This window comes from Lemur catta, chromosome 15, assembly GCF_020740605.2.
Source record: "Lemur catta isolate mLemCat1 chromosome 15, mLemCat1.pri, whole genome shotgun sequence".
NCBI classification, from domain to species: Eukaryota; Metazoa; Chordata; class Mammalia; order Primates; family Lemuridae; genus Lemur; species Lemur catta.
The window spans coordinates 14285002-14304036 of NC_059142.1; positions in this window are offsets into that span (position 1 = coordinate 14285002).

The window sequence follows — 19035 nt, forward strand, 5'->3', positions numbered from 1 at the left end:
AATCAGGAGCCCCGCGTCTAGCCCTGGGCCTGCCGCGGGCTGGATCACGTCTAACGCGCTGTCCCCCCTGGTCTCGGGCTCCCCAGGTGTACGGTGGGGTTGGGCTGGGCGAGGCCTTCAGGCACCGGCAGCCGCAGGCGGACCCAGGACCAACAAGCCATACACCCTACGCTCAGGTGGCGGAGGCGCGAGGGGCTCCTGGGGTTGTCGCGGCCGGGAGGGGTACGAAGGAGGAGCCTCGGAGCGGGAGGAGACGCGGGCCTGGGGCGCGCCTGGCGCGAGCGCAGCCGCAGGCGTGGGATCCCGGGAGCGCGCTCTGCAGCCCGCGGCCGGGGCCCGCCCTCGACGAACAGCCCAGAGCTGGGAGTCAGGAGACAGACGTCAAGTCCTCCCACTCTGGCCTCAGTTTCTCCATCTATGAAATGAGCGGATTGGAGCTTTCAAACGAATACCGTGCTTGGAATATGCTCTTTATGGTTGTAGCACACTGGTAAAGCACTAATACGTATGGAGTAAAGAAATTACACGGGGGGACGAGGAGGTAAATACGGATAGGAAAAACTGGCCTGGGTCCTCGTCTACATAGCCCGAAACACAGAAAATAGGTATCCGAATCTCCCGCCCATATGGTAAACACTCTCACTAGCCCCTTTACACCAGCCAATCGAAGGCACGCTTTCTCCGAGAGCAACCAATCAGAGGAGGTCCTACCTCGTTCCCGCCCCCTACGTATCGCGAGTCTTTGCGAGAGCCCGGAGACTTTTGAGGCGTTATGAATATTAAACACGCCGCCTATCCAGTGGCAGGCGGGGGGAGCTCTTTGCATATTCATATTCCCCACCCCTCGGAGGAGAGCTGGTTAAGTAGCGGCGATGGCCTGCCCCGCCCCGGAAGAGGCTCAGCTCCTGGTTCCTGGTTGGTGTTCCCCGCTTGGGGGACCGGGTTTCCTACCGTGGGCGGACGAGCCCCGAGTTCCCCGCCGCGTCCCAGTCTTGGCACTGCATTCCCGGGACACCTGGAAAAGGCGGTCCCCAACCCCGTCCGGCCGGGCTTGGCGGGCCCGCGAAGGAGGATGTCTGGCCCCCGCCAGCGTGGGCGGCCGGAGCGCTGGGTGGGCAGAACGCAGTGAGGCTTCGGGGGAGATGCGAGCTGGCCAGGCGTCCCGTCTGCCTGGGCGGGAAGACGGCGGCACGCTGGGCTGTCGCAGCCCCCGTCCTGAGGCAGCGAGCCAACCCTACGTGGCCTCTGCGGTTTCCTGAGGAAACCTTGGAGAGCCAGACCTGGAAGTCGCTCTCCGGTTCACAGAAGGGGCAGTTTCTTGGAAATGTTGGAAACGTGGTAGCATTGGCAAAAGTACACGAAATTTGCTATGTATCTATGCACACATACGCGCGCGCGCGCGCACACACACACACACACACACACACACACACATATGCTGGTCATAAGTCACCATTGTATTTTGCATCAGTATACAGATTTACTCCTCTCCCCACCTCCACGGGGTGGAAGGGAATAGGAAAACATGAGCCCCTCACCTAACAACTGACCCTGAGACTCTGGTCTCACGCCATGCCTCCTCTGCTGCTGTTCTGCCCTTTGAAAGGCCTGTGCTTGGAGAGTGTTGCATTTCTTGATGTGCTTTTAAAAGACCAAAAGCCTCTCCTCCAGCTATTTCGCTATTTATTATGGAGTTTAAGTGTAATTGCAAGTAACTGAAAATATGTTTTAAAGAAAAATCTTATTTTGCACACACAACATATACAGGCCAGCAAAGGAATGAGTCCAGTAGGGGAAACGTGGAACAACTTAGTAATTTACTCAATGTCTCTCTGGCACCAGTATGTGGGTAGGAAATAATGAAATTTCAAGCAGATATCCAGCACAAGGCTTATAATTTACCAAATAAATGAGCATACAGCCAAAGCTTTTATTCAAAGTAGAAATAATGTTTCAGTTTTAAGTGATTTTGAGATTTTTGTGTTTGAAATAAAGTTATATTACCAAACATCAGCCATTCTATACCAACTTCTTGATTTTTGACATATCCTTGCACCACCTGTAAAATTATTTTGATGTTTTTCTTCAAATACACTCATTTTACATGTAAGCATATTTATTTTAAAAGGAGACTTTACACCACTACCATAAATGGAAAACTAGTATCACCTGTGAGAGTAGCCATAAAACTAAAGTGAAACAAAACAATATAAAATTTAATGTTGATTAAAAACAATGAGATAAAAGTAATGATAAATCTAACCTATCTTTTTTTTTTTTTTAAAGGCAGGGTCTTGCCCTCTCACCCAGGCTGGAGTACAATGGCATGATCACAGCTCACTGCAGCCTCCAACTCCTGGGCTCAAGTGACCCTCCTGCCTCAGCCTCCCAAGTAACTGGGACTACAGGCACACACTACCACACTTGGCTAATTTTAAAATTTTTTGTGGAGACAGGATCTCACTGTTTCCCAGGCTGGTCTCAAACTCCTAGGCTCAAGCAATCCTCCCACTGTTGCCTCCCAAAGTCCTAGGATTACAGATGTGACCCACTGCATCCAGCCTAACCTATTATTGTTTTAAAATTCACATCTGAAAGCAAGTTCTTCAGTAAGAAAAATGGACCTATTTATAATAAATAGATATTTGGCTTGATGTTGTTAAAGACCACTTGTTTTTCAGTTTTGGTGTTTATCATCAACAGAAATCTCAACCCACTAGTAAACATATTTAGAAAGATTAAAAGATACAGCTACTCCCCAAAACTGATGACTTTTGTCCAGTGGGGAACAGGGAAGTATAATCCTCCTATGGACCCAGGAAGGAAAGAACCAGATAAGATGAACCCCAGAAGTCTCTAGGACAAAGTCCTTTCATTATCTGGCCTCACCTCTTGACACTTCCACCTTGGAATTGGGGGTCAAAATCAGGGAACCAAGCTGATCATTTATTTAAACTACAATGAGTTTCCTCCAGAGTTTGTATAGGTCTCTTTCCTAAAATGGCCTCTTCCTGTGTGGGAGGCCTGAATGGGAAACTCTTGAGGGCAGGTGTGGGGAGGAGCCTTCAGGCAAACACTTCAAAAGTCACTCTGCGTCCACTAAGAGGTGGAAAATAATGGGAGAAAAATTAAGTCAGAGAGGATAGCTCTAGGAGATTTAATATTTATCAACTAGGACTTCCAGAAGGAAAGAAAAAAATAGAGAATGGCAAAACAACAATGAAGGGAGGAAAGAGAGAGAAAAAGAGAGAGAACTTAAACTTAAGACTCAAGTCTTTCGATTGAAAGACCTACCTGAAATTAACACACACACACACACACACCTTACATGTAGTCATCCCTTAGTATCCATAGGGGATTGGTTCCAGGACTCCCCACAGACACCAAAATCTACAGATGCTCCAGATATAAAATGGCATAGTATTTGCATATTACCTACACACATCCTCCTGTATACTTTAAATCATCTCTGGATTACTTATAATACCTAATACGATGCCTACACATCACTTCATTCATATGGAGTCAATATAGTACTTGGTGTGCAACAGATCCAAGTTTTGACTTTTTGAAACTTTGTGGAATTTTTTTCCCAAATATTTTCGATCTTCATTTGGTTGAATCCCCAGATGTGGAACTCATGAATATGGATGGCCAGCTATTACACATCTATACCTATTCTGGTGGAATTTCTTAATTCAAAGAATAAGGAGAAAAAGAATGAATAAGTATCAAGCTTTTCATCCCTAACACAGGTTGCTAGAAATGATACTAGAATAATGTCTTCAAATTCTAGAGAAAACTATTTTAAATCAGGAATTCTAGAACCAGTCAGAACTTCTCATGTATGAGAGCAAAATAAAGATTTTATTTTTTGGACATGCTAGTACTCAAAAAGTTGAGCATACACTCTTTTTGAAAAAAAAATTACTGGAGCAAAAGTGAAAAATCCAGAAAGAGGAAGACATTGGATATAAGAAACAGTAGAACTAGCACAGCTGTATGATAAAAAGAAACCTCAGACTGGGTACGGTGGCTCACGCCTGTAATCCTAGCACTCTGGGAGGCCGAGGCGGGAGGATTGCTTGAGCTCAGAAATTTGAGACCAGCCTGAGCAAGAGTGAGACCCTACTAAAAAAAAAAAAAAAAAAAAAAATAGACTCCACTAAAAAAAAAAAAAAGTAGAAAAATTAGCCAGGCTCAGTGGCATGTGCCTATAGTACCAGCTACTCAGAAGGCTGAGGCAGGAGGATCACTTGAGCCCAGGAGTTTGAGGTTGCAGTGAGCTATTATGATGCCACTGCACTCTAGCCAGGGCAACAGAGCAAGACTCTGTTTCAAAACAAGAAAAAAAAAAAAAAGAAACATCAGTATAATAGCTGTATAACTGGAAAGCAATCAGCCCAAATTACAACTGAAAGTAGAGTTCTTGAAGGATATCTTTAAAAAGAATTACACAAACTATATGATAACCCAGAATTATAACTACATGGTGAGATGAAATTATATGTCTCTTCCAAACAATAAAAAGATAGACAAGTAGAAATTCTGAGAAAATTAAAAAGTTCCACAAGAAAGTTTTAAGTGCAAAGAAAATTAAATTTTTGTGTCATTTTTAGAGTAATACATGTAATATAAGAGATGGTGCCAAGGCATCACCCACTTCATGAAAGCATCACTGATCATCCCAGCTGGACTCATTCATTGATTCGTTCAACAAAGATTCCTGAACCACTCTCTGAACTCATTCTCTGAATTCACTCATTTATAACTTGTCCAAATATTTATTGAATATCTATTAAGTACCAGGGCCTGTGCTAGACCCTGAGGATAGACAATAAGACAGTCTCTGCCTTCTGTGGGGTTTGCAGATACACACGCTATTTGACACAGCGATTCAATTCCACATCTAGGGATCTATCATACAGATACATCTGCACATGGGCAAGATGATGTACTAGACGTAAAAGATTATTCCTTGTAAAATTTTTCTTAATAGAAAAAGATTTAAAATAACCCAAATGTTCACCAAGAGGAAACTGAATAAATTATGAAACGGTCATAGAGAATATTTTTCAGCTGCAAAATATATAATTAGGAATCACTTTATATCTCTTTGCTATGAGTGATCACCAAGATACATTAAATGAAAAAAAGTAAAGGTCAGAGGAATATATATAGTATTCTACCATTGTTATGATAGGAAAGGGTAAAATGTAATCGTTTGTGTATCCATTGAATTTCTCTAGAAAGACACATAAGAGACTGGTAACACCGCTTGCCTTGGGGAGAGATCACGGTGGCTGGGAAACGAGACTTCACTGAATACTCTTCTACCTTTTGAAAATTGTGCAATATATTATCTCTGTTCAAAAATACAATTTGAGCCGGGCACGGTGGCTCACGCCTGTAATCCTAGCACTCTGGGAGGCCGAGACAGGTGGATCGCTCCAGGTCAGGAGTTCGAGACCAGCCTGAGCAAGAGTGAGACCCCGTCTCTACTAAAAATAGAAAGAAATTGACTGGACAACTAAAAATATATAGAAAAAATTAGCCGGGCATGGTGGCACATGCCTGGAGTCCCAGCTACTCGGGAGGCTGGGGCAGAAGGATTGCTTAAGCCCAGGAGTTTGAGGTTGCTGTGAGCTAGGCTGACGCCACGGCACTCTAGCCTGGGCAACAGAGCGAGACTCTGTCTCCAAAAAAAATAAACAAATAAATAAATAAAATAAAAAATGCAATTTGAAAATGCAAACACATTTTATAATAATAAATTATTTAAGTAAATGGATGACAAAAATAGGACAGCCAAGAGAAGAGCAGAAAGTCTGGAAAGAGTTGAGGCAGAGCTAAATTGTCATTTTGAAACCCAAGGGGTTCTGGCGGAAGTGAAGGGAGGTAACGGGGTGTAGTGGACGGCACACTTAGCCGGGGTCCTAAAGACTGGCTTCCAGCCTGGAGCCTACCATGTATCAGCCTCGGTTTTCTTATCCACTATGATATCTGCCATCTCGCCTTTTTTTTTTTTTTTTGAGACAGAGTCTTGCTTTGTTGAGCGGGCTAGAGTGCCATGGCGTCAGCCTAGCTCACAGCAACCTCAAACTCCTGGGCTCAAGCAATCCTCCTGCCTCAGCCTCCCGAGTAGCTGGGACTGCAGGCATGCACCACCATGCCTGGCTAATTTTTTCTGTATATATTTTTAGTTGTCCAGATAATTTCTTTCTATTGTTAGTAGAGACGGGGTCTTCACTCTTGCTCAGGCTGGTCTCGAACTCCTGACCTCGAGCAATCCACCCACCTTGGCCTCCCAGAGTGCTAGGATTACAGGCATGAGCCTCCTCACCTGGCCCATCTCGCCTTTTACTAGCCATAGGAGAGTATTTTGTGGATGTAGAAAGGCTACCCAAAACATCAGATATTATTAACTTCTTGTTTAGCTTTCATACGGTGGCCACCATGACCTTTGATCTCTGTTTTGGTAGCATTGCTGGTGGTATTGGGATCTATGTCAGCTTCCCTACTGAAATGCCCCTGGATGAGAGGGAAAAAAATCTTCCATATAAGGGTACTGGTAAGATGTGAATGTTTTTCCTCTTGGGTTTCACTGTGGAACAGAGAGCTCGTTGATGAGAAACCATCAGTCTTTTAGTCTCCATATTCTTTATATTAAGCCTCAATGTCATAGGCCACTGTATGAAGCTGACCATTCATGCCCCGGGTGTTCTGGGTCCGCACCAGGAACTTAGTTGCTGTTGCGTGGCTCTATTCCAAAATCAGCAGCTAAGAAACATGATAACTTAAAAGCTTTTCATTGGAATTTTAAACTTCCACTAACTTACCCAATAATTGTCGCCTGCTTTTAAGAAGGCCTTAGAGGATAAAGAGGATGTAAAGCATATGCTTCTCTTTTGAAATAACAGATTTCCACTGCCCATAAGGACTAAGACATGTTCTTGGCCATCTTTCTCTTGCACGGTGAAAGCAAATCGACAAATCTGGCATGTCCCCAGTAGGGCTTCACCGATGTCTGCTGTGCATCGTGGACTCCCCAGCCTCCTTGTCGCCCACAGCATGCATCTGGGAATGGCAGTCCACGGAGCACACTGGACTTCACAGGTGTGGAACCTCAGCCCACCACCTTCTCTTCACTATAGCACAAATTATTTGAGGGCTAGGACTTAAGTTTATACCCACAGTGCCCAGCCTTGATGCACATATAGTGACCTACCCAGCCATAATGCAAGTGAACCGCATTGACAGAAGAACCCAGTTCCCCTAAGTGGCAGGGAGACATCAGACATAGTCCTATTGCCTAAATTAGTATTCATATCAGGAAACAAACTACTCAGTAAAAGAAATCAAAGTGCTAGCTGTATTTGACTTATGTTACCCAATCACTGTTTACTTTCTTTTCCTTTCCTCCTTTTTTTTAAGAGACAATCTCGCTCTGCTGCCCAGGCTGGTCTTGAACCCCTGGCCTCAAGCAATCCTCCCTTCTGGGCCTCCCAAAGCACTGGGATTACAGGCGTGAGCCACCACGATCAGACTGTTTTCTTTCTCTTTGTCAAATACCCTAGAAAAGGCCATGAGAGACAAATTTTCTTTTTATGCTTACAATTGCTCTTCTACCAAGAGTTGATTTAATTATGAGAGGCTTTTAAAGATTATTACATACTTATGCATTGTCATTGTCAAAAAAATTAAAATACTCCAAGATTTTTGAAAGCATTACGAGTGCTTTTTAAAAAATTTTTTCCACATGGTTACCATTTGGGGCTTATAAAAAAATCAGTAAACTATGGTATCAAATTGTTCTTTTATCCTAACACTCCTCTTATTTTGATGTACATTTCTGATAGCTTGTAGTTCTATTTCTTAAAAATTTTTAAGCATTTAGTGTGTGTGCTGCTAGAATTTCTACTCCCCTTTACTTCATTTTGCCCGAAAGAACTTCAGAAAGCAATTCTGGTAGTTTTTAAGCAAACATTTACTTTTGAATTTTTGAGATACCTTTCCAGAGAATCTAATTCTTGGAATTGCAAGAAACTTGAAAGGTTACCTGGTCCAATTTGGTGTTGAAATCCCCTCTATGGCACTCCTGCCAAATGGGTGTCCAGCAGGAGGGAAATCGCCACCTCCCAAGGTAAGTTTTGGGGCTGTAGTGCTGGAAAGGCCTTCCTGTAGCTTCTGTCCATGGGTGCTGGTTTACATCTTGGGCCACACGGAATAAATCCACTTTTTCCTCTACTTGAGCTCCCTTTAGATACTTGAAAACACTCACCTGCTCTTCTAAGGGTTCTTTTCTCCTGGCTAAATATTTGCAATTCCTTCGACCCTTCTTCAATGGATGGTATTTCTAGCCTTCCACCATACCCTCTCCCTCTTGATTTTCTGTTTTTACCTAAAGTCCAAAATTGTGTATAATACTCAACGATTTTCATTTTAGTGGAAGTAGGTTTCATAGGATGACATTTTCGCAGCAAAATACCCAGAATGAGAGCTTTAAATTGCAGCACAATTGATTTATCATGGCCTTTGGCAGAGTGTTCCATGAATAGCCTAGGAGAGGCTAAGGGGCAGGAGCCCTGGGTCAGCAGCAGGGCACAGGGTCCTAATCCTACTTGGACAAATGGCTTCTTGAACAAATCACTTCCTCTCTCCGGACCTCACTTTCCTTGTTTGTAAAATATGAAGGAAGGCATTATTATGTTCCCATAGAATTTCAGCATTCTGCATAGATGTCTCAGTGGCTTCACAAATGTTTGATTTGATTTGATTTTTCAACTCCATTTCTTTATAGGGCAGGTGAGGTGGCTCATATCTATAATCTCAGCACTTTGGGAGGCTGAGGCAGGACGATCACTTCAGGCCAGGAGTTCAAGACCAGCCTAGGCAACATAGGGACCCCCATCTCTAGCAAAAAAATAAGAAAAGTTAGATAGTCATGGTGGCTTGTTCCTGTAGTCCTAGCTACTTGGGAGGCTGAGGCAGGAGGATTGTTTGAGCCCAGGGGTTTGAGGCTGCGGTGAGCCATGATCACACCACTACACTCCAGCGAGGGCAACAGAATAAGACCCTATCTAAAAAAAAAAACCCTCTATTATTTTTAAATTTCTTATTGATTCATAATAGTTGTACATATTTTGGGGGTACATGTGATACTTAGATACCTGTATACAATGTGTAATGATCAATAACTTTTTAAAACACTGTAATAAAAATATGTACAATCAAATGTCTCATATATTAAAATGTTCCATGCCCATTTAGATTGATGGGGCCAACTGACATTTTGCAGACTTCAGACTAAAGCCAGCTTTGTCATATTTTTATATTTTATATATTTATATTTTTTTATATTTTATATTTTTTGAACTATATCAAAAGTGTCTCTGATTAGGAAGGGCTTTTTCAACAGTGTTTTTAAAAAATCCAGGCCTGTGTGTGTCTAAACATACACAATTGTCCTAGTGAGGATATATATGCCACCCTCAGTCAAGGTCAGGCAAGGCTCAGGCCACCCACTTGGTGGCTTTCTCCCGTCATAATGCAACAGTCAGCTGTGCAGTCACAAGGCAGCTAGTACTAGCTTTGTCGCTTATTAAGTTGAGGATGTTATTTGTCTGACATCTATAATTATGACAAGAAAGGGGACCATGGTTCAATATTGTAAGTATGCCTACTTTGAAACCAAAAATCTCCCACTAATTCTTCTCCCGGGCCTTCGAATCAGTTTTTGGCTACAGAATGCAGTGGGTTTGCAAGTCTGAAAAATAAACTATTAGCATTTGTTACTATTTATCTGCAGATTTTTCTCATTATTATACAGCTAAATTTTTTTAATAAAGAAAAATAATAGATTCTGAAGCTGCTATGTTACTGTAACTACAATCCCAGCTCCACTTCTTGTTAGTTGAGTCATCTTGGGGCAATTATTTAGCCTGTCTGGGCCTCAATTTCCTTATAGGTAACTTACAGAATAGCAGTGAATATTAATGAATTAATATGAGTAAATCACTCACAAAAGCCTACGACATACATGCCTAAGACTTGCCGAAGACATAATAAAAAGATAATAAAAGCTACTATCATGTATAATTTGAAGTCTGTTTTTGTCAAATAGCTTCATTGTTCTTACATGTTATAAATTTGAATTTATATAAAATGAACTCATAAAATATCACCTTCCTCTCTTTATATGTTGAGGTTCTGCACAGGATTTCAACTGAAAAACAAAAACAAAAACAAACTAAAAAGATTCCTCTGCTACAATGATAGTGATCAAAAAAAAAGGTATCAAATACATTGATTTGACCTCTAAATTTCCTGAGAGCCTTAATACCAGGGACACCACAATTCTGTCCAGGTGAAAGTAATAGTAGATTCTAAGGACTCAGGAGTGGGAGGAAACACACCATCCCAACAGGCATTTGCACCTGTGGGTGCCAAAGCCTGCCCCAATTAACAGCTTGACATCACCTGAGAACTTGTTAGGAATGCAAGTTCTTGGGCCCCACCCAGATGCTGAACAAAAACTCTGGGGGTGAAGAAAGGCCTTGCAGGTGTTTGTGACGCAGGCTCACGTTTGAGAACTGCTGCTCTAGGAGAAAATCCCCAAGGTTCAGAACGCTGGGCTTCCACAAAACCTAGAGTAATTTTCATTATTAATATAGCTAATAAACAATGTAGAAGTTACTACTGTTTCTGTTAGAAGAAAGAAATTCCTGTCTGCTCTAGGAGTGTCCACATTAAGAAATGAAAATGAGGAAGGAAAGCAAGGCTCAGGAATCATGTGGTTTAACCCTCTGAATGTGCAGACGAGACAGAACCGTAAAGCAATGAAGGGCTGTGTCCAAGGTCACACGAGCAAGAAGACAGAACTAGCCTTCCAGTCTCCCAAGGTTCAGGTTAGGGTTCAAACCAGTTGGGTTGATTAGATCAGCTTTGGGAAAAATATTGGGAATGGTTACTGGGCATCACATAAATAATAACTCCACCGGATGACTGGGTCTTTCGTGTTTCAGTCTGTTATTTTTGCATTGTGCAGCACAGCATCTTGAAGCCTTCAAAAGATTAAGAAATAATCCCATTTTTCCTTTCCCTTCAGTCTGTATGTTTGGCATACTTGAATTCCTAAGAAAAAGAAAAGGGAAAATAAGAAACTGGAATCATTTTCTTTGTGATCCAGAACTGGAGTAGCTGAGGCAATTGTAATTGTCCAGTGGAAACCATAAAGGAATGAAAATCTTGCTCACCAAAATGCTCAACTAAATATTCTCAACTTTTTATTCTTTGTAAACTGCTTCTCTAAATTAGAAACATAGGAAGTGAATATAGCCCTTTGCTTTCAAGTTTTCTCAACCAACAAGACCAACACTTGACTTAACCATCAATCATTTGAACACAAGTGGTTAACAATTTTTTTTTTTTTTTTTTTTTTAGCGACAGAGTCTCACCTTGTCACCCAGGCTGGAGTGCAGTTTTGTGATCATAGCTTACTGCAGCCTCAAACTCCTGGGCTGAAATGATCCTCCTGCCTCAGCCTCCCAAGTAGCTGGGACTACAGGCACAAGCCACCATGTTTGTCTGATTTTTGTTATTTTTTGTAGAGATGGGGTCTCACTGTATTGCCCAGGCTGGTCTCTAACTCCTGGTCTCAAACAATGCTCCTGTCTCAGCCTCCCAAAGGGCTGAGATTATAGGCGTGAGCCACTGTGCCTGGCGTGGTTAACATTTTAATTCAAAAATAATAGTGGTTATTCATTGTCTTAGTCCATTTAGGCTACTGTAAGAAAATGCCACAAACTGGGTAGCTTACAAACAACAGAAATTTATTTCTCGCAGTTCTGGAGGCCATGGAGTCCAGGATCAAGGCATCTGCCAACCCAGTCTGTCGTGAAGCCCTCTGTCTCATAGATGGCACCTTCTTGCTGTGTCCTCACGTGGCAGAAGGGGCAAGACAGCTCCCTGGGGCCTCTTTCATAAGGGCACTAATCCCAATCATGAGGCCCCCACCCTCATGATCTAATCACCCCTCAAAGGCCCCCACCTCCTAATACTATTACTTTGGGGTTAAGATGCCAACATATGAATTTCGGGGGGACACACACAATCAGAGCATCATATTCATGTACACTCAGGACAAGGAAACCAAGGTTGCTTTATTTTTTCTGTAGATCTGGAAAGGGTTTCTCCCCTTTTCTTTACCCTAGAGATTATCTTGTTCATTCTCCAGAGCCAGAATTAATGAATTAAGCCAATTTTTTCTTAAAGTATCCAATTTTCCCATGTTTTGAAGGAAAGTCAAGTCACGTCCACTAGCCTTTGTGAGGTGAAGACTGAAAACTGGGAAATTGGGTGGGTTGCCTGTGTTCCCAACAAGCTTGCCCGTCGGTCCCCAAGAGCAGAAAGGTGAAAGGTCGGTGGTAGGTGGTAGGAGTTTGGATCCTAAGCCCTCAGCCAGAGCAACTCTAAATGATTCCATTTCCTGTTTTTAGTTGCAAAATCAACAGTCTCCTGCTTTCCCCGGGTCCCAGTGTTAAAGCAGTGGTGGAGTGAGGCACTAGCAAAATTACCAAATTTCTTTTGGAATGAAAATTATTTACTTTATAAATATATCCTTGTTGCTTTAAATTACTTCAAAATTTATCTAAGGAAAGAGATTCTTGTATAGCATAAAAGAAAATCAATTTTGCAGGCAAAATTTATGCACAATCAGACCTCTGGAAATCCCCAATGCCAAGGGCTTCTCCGTGGTGTGCATGAAATTGTACAGAAACAAAGTGTTTATAGCTATGCCATTCAACTTCACGTTTTGTGTAACATTAACATTTGCATTCTGGATACTGACACCTGATTATCTCAGGTAGCCTAAAAACAAAACCTAATATTTTTAACTGCCCATGAATTTAAAAGACATTAGTTAGTTTTCCTAAATATCTAATCAGTAGTTAAGTACCTGCATTTCAGAAAGTTTTTACATTAATCAGGCATGCATTTAACACATCCCTTTTTGAGCTCCACTTACTGCATAGCAAGATGCTGGGTGCTTCAGGATGGGTAGAGTACAATCAGCCTCTGGCTTCAGACTGACTTCAAGTCCAATTCAGATTCCTATCAGCTGTGAGATCTTGGACAAATGACTAGTCTCTCTGCAACTCAGTTTCCTTATTTGGATAAAATGGACACAACAATATCTACTCCATAGAGTGCTATAAGGATTAAATGAAATAATGTATGCAAAGTGCTACAGATGCTCAGTAAGTATTTTATGTCCTTTGTTTCCCTTTAAGGTGCTGGGCGTCTTGATACACTCAGGAACATTCATTTTCAAGGCAGTACATTGTGACAAGTAAGTGATACAAACAGCATATACCACAGGACAGTAGTTTCCAATCAGCAATTCAGCAACATCAACTGAAAACATTTTTACAAAGTTCTTCTTAGATGTCCTCAATTAGAATCACCAAGGGTAGAGCTAGGGCATATGAATTCAGTATGTAGTTATGTCCTGTTTAAATAGGTAATATTAAATGTTTAAAATTTTAAATAACATAAAGGGCTATATAATGAGAAATAAATCTCCCTCCCATTCCTATCCCTCTGGCTCTTTTTGTCCTCCCAAGGAACATTCGTTTTTTTCTGAAGATATCTTGGAAAATAATTTTTTTCCAATCTTTTTTCTCTGTGTTCTTCAAATTGGATAATTTCTATTGTTTTATCTTCAAGTTCACTGACTTTTTTTGGTCATTTTCATTCTGCTATAAGCCTATCCAGTGAATTTTATATGTTAGATATTATATTTCTTTTAGTTCTAGAATACAGCCACTTGATTTTTTTTAATAGTTTCTATTTCTCTGTTGAAATTTTGTATTTGTTAATTCCTTATGAACAGATTTTCCTTTGTATCCAGCTCTTATTCCATGATAGATTTCCCCTTAACCACAGACCAAAAATAATAATTTTTTCCACCTCTATTTAATTCTCAGATGGATTCCTTGTCTAGAGAATGAAGAATTAGCCAGGCACAGTGGTGTGCACCTGTAGTCTCAGCTGCTGGGGAGGCTGAGGCAGGAGCATCGCTTGAGCTGTGGAGTTTGAGATTGCAGTGAGCTATGATGATGCCACTGCACTCTACCCAAGGTGACAGAGCGAGATTCTGCCTCAAATAAATAAATAATCAAACACATCAACAAGATCTGAAAGTCCTGTTTCCAAGAAAGGAAGATGGTAATGGATATTGGTACAAGCTAGGCCTTCTACAAAAGTTTGAACAACTGCCTGATCCCTTGAGTTGTGAAAGGTATTTTTAAATTAGCACTGCACAGTAAAAATTATATGTTAATTATTAATTGTTAATTGTCTTCCATGTTAATTATAGGCTTTCTAATTGCATCAATCAGAACTATTTCTTAATGTTTTATTTAAAAGTATAGTTTAGGATGCTAAACATATGTTTATTGTTTGTAAATACCTATCTGCTGGCATTTTCATGAGCCAAGCAAAGTCTGATTGGGCCAAACCCTGGAAAATATAAATATACTTATTCTCCTTTTACTATTTGGCATGGCTTCTGTCTCCTGATAATTTTAATGATGTCTGCTATTGAATCTTGGCAGACACCATCCAGTGTTTCTCAGAATGTAGGCAGCCCTCCAGCAATCTGCATCAGAACCCCCCCCCCCACTCACCCAGGGGTGCTTGTTCAAGGACAGATTCTCAAGCCCTACCGCAACCTGCTGCATCAGAACTGAAGTTTAAGAAACGCTGCACCTTCCGGGTGCTTGCTCTGTCCTACCGGTGGTCTTTCCTTGGGTTGCGCTTTTCCCCAGGAAGCAGAACATAAATCTGAAATGGTCTTTGCACTTGGACCCGCTTCCTTTGCCGATCTACTACAAGAATAGCTTTTTGTACTGTGACTGCAAGCGTGCTGACTAGTCCCTTGTGTTTCAGGAGAAGAAATTCGGTGCCTGGTTGCTCACCATCACCACTGGCCCTGGCAGCTCTGAGGATAAACCAGCTTGGATTTCACCCTTGGGGATTAGCATTTCACAGGCACCTAAAGCCACTTGAAAGTCACAATGAGGCAGGGCAGAGTGTGCACTGGGCTCTTTGTGTGGTTGGTTTCTTGTCTTTTGCCATTTGTCCGGTGCAGCAGCTGAAGCTGCTGAATCAGATGAGGCAGTAACATTCACAAGTGGAACCAACTGGTAGATGCTCCCCTGGAGGGGGAAGTGCAGGCTGCGGACCCACCTCCTGCCCCTCTAATGATCAGCTCTACCCCTGGGACTGTAGGGGAGGAAAAATGTATTCCCTCCCTCTTAGGTTCTATTCCTGGGACCTGCCAATTAAACTGATAAAAGATTAACAGGGAAACAAGCAGGCAATCTTTACTGATGTTAATATTTTTACATGCATGAGAGCTTCACAGAAAAAGAAGATAAAACTCAAAGTGGTTAGAGTTGAGGAGTTATATAGCATTTTAACAAAGGGTGATAAATTGGGAAGAAGTGAATGGACCAAGGAAAGGATGTTTGGCCTTCTGGGGTGATAAATTGTGGGAAGGTGCCTAGGGATATATGGAAGAAACTAATGGAAAATAAGAGTTATTATAGACTCATCTCAGTGTGACTCCCCAGCACCAGTGCTAGGAGTGGGTCTCCCTCTTCCTGGTACAGAGGGCTTCTTCCTCAAAGGAACATTTAGGCCCTGTGTTTAGGCAGATGGGGGGGGCGGGCAGAGAACTTTTCCTGCATCTGTTGTTTCTTTATTGCCTATAGCTCAAATTAATTCTTCTGCCAAGGTAGCATATTTTTGGGTGGCATATCTGATTATCTGCAGGATCTGTGACATATCCAGCCGGGGAGAAGCTGGACAGGGAATGGCACAAAAGGATGATTTCAGGAAGTTTCTTTGAGTTCTAATTGCAGCCCGTGTGCAGAACAATTGTCCTGTGCCATGGTGAGGCCTCCTGTCCCCTCTTGGCTGAATTGCTGCGGTCTCATGTGTGAGTGGTCTTCCAAACCCAGAGGAGACTACAGGAGCAGGATTTATGTGCCCACCAGGTAGAATAGCTCTACAGGAAGACAGAATCTCAGTGAAAGCCAAGCCGCACAGTTCAAACGACTGAAAATGAAATAATAATTACTTTTTTGAATTTGTATAAAATATGTTGATAAACTATATCCTCAAATGAGCCCAATACTATGAACAATAAATATAATAATAAATGGGGTCCTATTTAAAATCCAAGCAAGGACCTAAACGCCAGGAAATCATTATGTTCCACTAGAGGGCAGTATAGTAACAAGTTTATCAAACAGGCTCAGCAGCGCAGAGGAAGAACATTGTGATGAGTTTCTAAATTTATGGCAACTACTTTGAGCAGAAACAAAAATCAAATGCCATTCTTACTATAAAGGGTTTGCCTATATGACAAGAAAACCACTCAAGAAGATTTTTTTTTTTTGAAGTCTGAATGACATATTTTTTTAAAAATCAAATTGACTGACTTGGAACGAAATGGAATTGCTTTCAATCGGTTGCTGTGTTGTTCTGTTGCTATGTGGTCTAGTAGATGCCACAAACAAAATCAAGGAGATCACATTTCCTCTGCTTCAGCCCTTGGAAAAGCTCCATACGCCTAAGAGTCCTCACCTCCAGTTGTGCCTGGAGCTACAAAGTTCGCAGGAGGGTTTAAACTGGGAAGGATACTAATGGTTACAGCTAGCTGTTTTTGAACTCTGAGTACCAGGCTGGGCGCTTCACATGGATTCTGTCATTAATACCCAGGCTAGCTCTGTGAGTGAGGTACTATTATTATCTTCGCTGGACAGGTGAGGAAACTAAGGCCCACAGAAGGCTGAGTGCTTGCCCACGGGACACAGCTCATGCACAGCAGAGCAGGGATTTAAACTGGGCAGACGGAATCTAGATCCCAAGTTTGAGCTATTGCTAGGCAACTAGTGGCAAAGACAGAACTAGAGCCCGTGTCTCTTTATTACAAGTTAAATAATGACTTTAATATTTTGAAAGATGCATATGGGCAGGAATAGGTAGAAGAAAACTAGAAGAGGACTGAGGGCAAAGACATGAAGTGACTGTGTTTGCAAAGAGGTTCATGTCCAGAAACGAGAACCTTCCAGGCTGAGTGGGGATGCTCCATTTATGCCAATTATGCACAGCACCAGAATGGCCAAGACCAGGGCGAGGTTTCCACAATTGCCTCCTCAAAATCCAACGTGCCCCAAGATCCACGGACTGGTGGACTTCCCAAGGGGAGCCTGCAGAGGGCTGTTTCTGGCTTCAGGCACAGACTAGGATAGACAGAAGTTCACATGAATTCCCAGAACCCTTAGTCAAGTTCATCCCACAATTATAAGAATAATTATAATTGCTGCCACTTGAGTACTCAAATGCCAGGCCCTGTGCTAAGCATTTTACTCATATAAGCTCATTTAATTCTCACAATTCTATGAGGTGGGTACTGTGTCCACCATCTGGGAATGTCGTGGGCCAGCCCCTCTCATGGGGGCTTCCTTTCGTAAGCCATGTGTGGAGACATGAGCAAGAATGGACGTCTTGCACACAAATTGGCTCTCCTGGACACCCCCCCAGCCTTAAGCAATACAGCCAACTTTGTTTTTAAAATGCAACCCACTTCTGAGTAAGCATGGCAGATGGCTCGCTTCTCTCTTCCAAAACTCTGCTAAAATGGCAAGAAAGGAACAAAGACTACATAAACTCATAAGTGCAAAAAATGAGGGATGAGACAAATGTGGATGAGAGAGTCCCACAACTATGTGGGAGGGGGAGAGGAGCGGGAATTGACTTGGCAGAGCTGGGGTCACCACCTGGCGAGCAGAGGGGCTCGGCCTTGCACCATCCGGGTTCTCGGGCCTGGGAGATACAAGACCTACAGCAGGTGGACTGAAACCAGGGGGGCTAAATGGCCTTACAGGGGATGGTCGGTGCCCCTTCCTCCTGCTACCTTGGAAAGTGAGCAGGCATCCCAGCAGGCGTACCCAGCCCCCTCCCCATCCAGAAGTTCTCTCCCGACAACTGGATGGCTCCAGAGAAAATCCTGACGTTTTGAAGTCCAACCCCAATGAAAAGGCCAGTTTGCTGCCAATGACCTTGTTGCACGTCTTTCCCGTGGACAAGCCTTGCCCACTCCCTCAGAGCCCCCTTCCATCTGTTTAGTGAGTCACACTTAGACAAGGACAGGCACCCAGGATCCCCAAACATGGAAGGACCGCCTCCACTTAGAGAGATCCAAACAAACAGGACAAAAGAAGCTAGAGAAAGCAGAGATGGTGCAAGGAGCAGGAAAAAATCCAAAAATAAAAATCTGATAGACAACATCTTCAGAGAAGTAAAATAAGATGTTATAATCATTAAATAAAAGTTAGGTGTGGTTTTTTTTTTTCACCTTTTGTTGGATGTTATTTTGAAAGGGATTAATGAGAAAACAAAAATGAGATTTTTGGAAATTAATTAAAAAGAGAATACGAATAAAATATTTAAAAGCAAGTTTGGAAGATAAAGTAGAACAAAAAGACACAGAGATTTTAAAATAATAATAATTGAGGAAAGGTATTAAATAAAAGTGAGCACCATTTGAGGAAGTCCAGTTTCCAACTAACAGGAATTCTGTAAGGAGAGAACAGTGAAAAAGAGAAATGGAAGGAAGAAAATGATAAAAATACCACTTCCCAGAAATGAAGGATATGAGTCTCTAGATAGAAAGGCCCCTATAGGTGCCAGACACAATGAATAAAGCCCCACACCAGATGCATCAACACCAATTTCAGAATACCCAGAATGAATATTTCTAAAGCTTCCAGAGAGAAAAAAACATGCAAAAGATCAGGTATCAGATAGCACTGAACTTGTAAATAGCCACACTGGAATTAGAAAATGACTGTTAGCCTAGAATACTTGTGACCACAGGATCGATGAAACATGAAGGTGGAATAAAAGCATTTCAGACACGCAAGGACTCAAATGTTGCCTCACATGTATAGCCTTTCTTAA